At 40.9% G+C, this 3,706-nt stretch overlaps 1 long non-coding RNA gene across 2 annotated transcripts; it reads right to left on the bottom strand.

The window, feature by feature from the left end:
* Nucleotides 1-206: 206 nt before the first annotated feature.
* LOC127926569 (uncharacterized) lies at nucleotides 207-1,756 on the bottom strand. 2 transcript variants are annotated; one of them, XR_008124464.1, is made up of 3 exons: nucleotides 1,403-1,756; nucleotides 1,165-1,228; nucleotides 207-629 (listed from the first exon to the last, which is right to left on the bottom strand). It is a non-coding gene; the product is annotated as an uncharacterized LOC127926569 (long non-coding RNA). The 2 variants fall into 2 exon arrangements; XR_008124465.1 differs by lacking the exon at nucleotides 207-629 and adding an exon at nucleotides 904-1,036.
* Between the last annotated feature and the right edge of the window lie 1,950 nt (nucleotides 1,757-3,706).

Here is a 3,706-nt window from a genome sequence, read left to right as displayed (position 1 = left end):
AGAGTCAGTCAGTGTGTATAGAAACTGTAATGATACAATGACTATGAGGTCAAAGGTCAGACTGTCAAGCTTTAATTTGAGGGTATTTTCAAACATATCGGGTGAACCGTTTAGAGATTCCAGCCCTTTATGTACATAGTCCCCCCCCCATTTTAGGGGACCAAAAGTATTGGGACACATTCGCTGTGTATTAAAGTTGTCAAGCGTTTAGTGTTTTGTCCCATATACCAGGCACACAATCATTACATCAAGCTTGTGACTCTATAAACGTGTTGGATGTATTGCCTGTCTGTTTTGGTTGTCCAATAGAAACTAATGGTAAATTATGTATAGTGTCATTTTGGATTCACTTTTATTGTGAAGATGAGAATAGAATATGTTTCGTGACACTTCTACATTAATGTGGACGCTACCGTGGTTACGGATAATCCTGAATGAATCCTGAATGATAATGCTTGAGAAAGATACAGACACACATCATACCCCCTAAAACATGCTAACCTCTCACCATTACAATAACAGGGGAGCTTAGCATTTTATATCATACCCCCTAAAACATGCTAACCTCTCACCATTACAATAACAGGGGAGATTAGCATTTTATATCATAGCCCCTAAAACATGCTAACCTCTCACCATTACAATAACAGGGAGATTAGCATTTTATATCATAGGGGAGGTTAGCATTTTTATATCATAGCCCTAAAACATGCTAACCTCTCACCATTACAATAACAGGGGAGGTTAGCATTTTATATCATAGCTCCCTAAAACATGCTAACCTCTCACCATTACAATAACAGGGGAGCTTAGCATTTTATATCATACCCCTAAAACATACTAACCTCTCACCATTACAATAACAGGGAGCTTTGCATTTTATATCATAGCCTCTAAAACATGCTAACCTCTCACCATTACAATAACAGGGGAGATTAGCATTTTATATCATAGCCCCTAAAACATGCTAACCTCTCACCATTACAATAACAGGGGAGCTTAGCATTTTATATCATACCCCCTAAAACATGCTAACCTCTCACCATTACAATAACAAGGGAGGTTAGCATTTTATATCATAGCCCCTAAAACATGCTAACCTCTCACCATTACAATAACAGGGAAGGTTAGCATTTTATATCATACCCCCTAAAACATGCTAACCTCTCACCATTACAATAACAGGGGAGCTTAGCATTTTATATCATAGCCCCTAAAACATGCTAACCTCTCACCATTACAATAACAGGGGAGATTAGCATTTTATATCATAGCCCCTAAAACATGCTAACCTCTCACCATTACAATAACAGGGGAGCTTAGCATTTTATATCATAGCCCCTAAAACATGCTAACTCCTCAAAACATGCATTTTATATCATAGCCCCTAAAACATGCTAACCTCTCACCATTACAATAACAGGGGAGCTTAGCATTTTATATCATAGCCCCTAAAACATGCTAACCTCTCACCATTACAATAACAGGGGAGCTTAGCATTTTATATCATAGCCCCTAAAACATGCTAACCTCTCACCATTACAATAACAGGGGAGCTTAGCATTTTATATCATAGCCCCTAAAACATGCTAACCTCTCACCATTACAATAACAGGGGAGGTTAGCATTTTATATCATAGCCCCTAAAACATGCTAACCTCTCACCATTACAATAACAGGGGAGGTTAGCATTTTATATCATAGCCCCTAAAACATGCTAACCTCTCACCATTACAATAACAGGGGAGGTTAGCATTTTATATCATACCCCTAAAACATGCTAACCTCTCACCATTACAATAACAGGGGAGGTTTGCATTTTTATATCATAGCCCTAAAACATGCTAACCTCTCACCATTACAGCCAACAGGAGGTTTTATATCATAGCCCCTAAAACATTTCTCACCATTACAATAACAGGGGAGATTAGCATTTTATATCATAGCCCCTAAAACATGCTAACCTCTCACCATTCCAATAACAGGGAGGTTGGCATTTTTATATCCATACCCCTAAAACATGCTAACCTCTCACCATTCCAATAACAGGGAGGTTAGCATACTCATAGCCCCTAAAACATGCTAACCTCTCACCATTACAATAACAGGAGGTTAGCATTTTATATCATTGCCCTAAAGACATGCTAACCTCTCACCATTACAATAATAACAGGAGGTTAGCATTTTGGAGTGGAAAACATGATATTTATTAATTTGGCTGAATAAAATCAATAACATTCATTGGGTAGCATTTTATTCATACCCCCTAAAACATGCCTAACCTATAAATCAATAAGTTGACCTTTAAATGTGAGGCTGTCAACTCCGGGGCCATAGCCATCGTAACCTCCACCAACGTATTGGGAGACCTGAAACGAACCTCTCACTGCAGAGGGTGTGAAATCATAACAGACCGTTTACAATAACAGGGAGGTGAACACACAAAGAAAAGGTGAGCTAGCTAAAACATGCTAACCTCTCACCATTACAATAACAGTTGCCGGGTGAAACATGCTGGACCATTACAATAACAGGGGAGGTGCATGGTTACTATCAAGAAAACGTGAGCCGTGGTGCATTTCCCAATAGCCTGACCATAAAAGGCCTCATCTCAGTGGCTCCCTCTCACCATTACAGGCACACTGTTAAGACCCCAATAACAGGAGGTCAGATATCAGGAAGAGAGGTCAGCATATCCCCACAACCTCTCAGGCCATTACAATAATAGGTCAGCATTTTGGATCAGCCTATTGAGGCCCAGTCTGATGAGGTCAGATATCAGCCTAAATTGAGGCCCAGTCTGATCCACCGAACGAGGTCAGATATCAGCCTATTGAGGCCCAGGTTGTGAACACACAAAGATGAGGTCAGATATCAGCCGATTGAGGCCTGCAGGTAGCACAAGATGAGGTCGTGGTATCAGCCTGAATGAGGCCCATCTGAGTGAGGTCAGATAAGACCAATACTGGATCAGCCCATTGAGGCCCAGTCTGATGAGGTCAGATATCAGCCGATTGAGGCCCAGTCTGATGAGGTCAGATATCAGCCTATTGAGGCCCAGTCTGATGAGGTCAGATGTTGTAGATTCCATTAATCTCTCCAGCAGATCTGAAGTTTGAAGTTTATTTGAATATAAAACAGCAAGAAACTTGAGGACAAACCTGTGGAAGTCAACAACAACAACAACAACAACAACAACAACAACAAGGTAGTATTGAAGTCCTGAAGCAGAATGTAATGACTCACCAGAGGGGTTTGGCATGGGACACACTGATGACGAAGGCCTCTCCCGTCTGTCCTGAGAGAGTTCGACCACTCCTGTCTACGATGGTGCCTGATATCTAGAAACACAATCAATCAATCTGTCCTGAGAGAGTTCAGTCCTGCGTTTATATTTTTGTTCAGTGTATTTTAATGATTTGGAAAAAGGCGCTCTGATCCTGACGCTTCCCGCGGAGACAGACAGACAATTGGATTGCGTCTCCGCTTGTGTGGTCAAGCAAGTTAGGGAGACATCTTAAATCAATGGAAGAAGGAATTGAAATGACCGAATTAAAAGTGAATTGAGAGCGAGAAAAGGCTACAACGACCAAAGCCAACATGTAGGCTGCAGTTTAGGATATAATCTGAATGGAGTTATGTGTGGTGAGAAGTACAGTAACGTTATGGCTAGCCTCAATTAGCCTCGTTAGCTAACTGTATGACG

Source organism: Oncorhynchus keta, unplaced genomic scaffold, assembly GCF_023373465.1.
Source record: "Oncorhynchus keta strain PuntledgeMale-10-30-2019 unplaced genomic scaffold, Oket_V2 Un_contig_7805_pilon_pilon, whole genome shotgun sequence".
NCBI lineage: Eukaryota > Metazoa > Chordata > Actinopteri > Salmoniformes > Salmonidae > Oncorhynchus > Oncorhynchus keta.
This window is presented reverse-complemented; position numbering and strand designations above follow the sequence as displayed.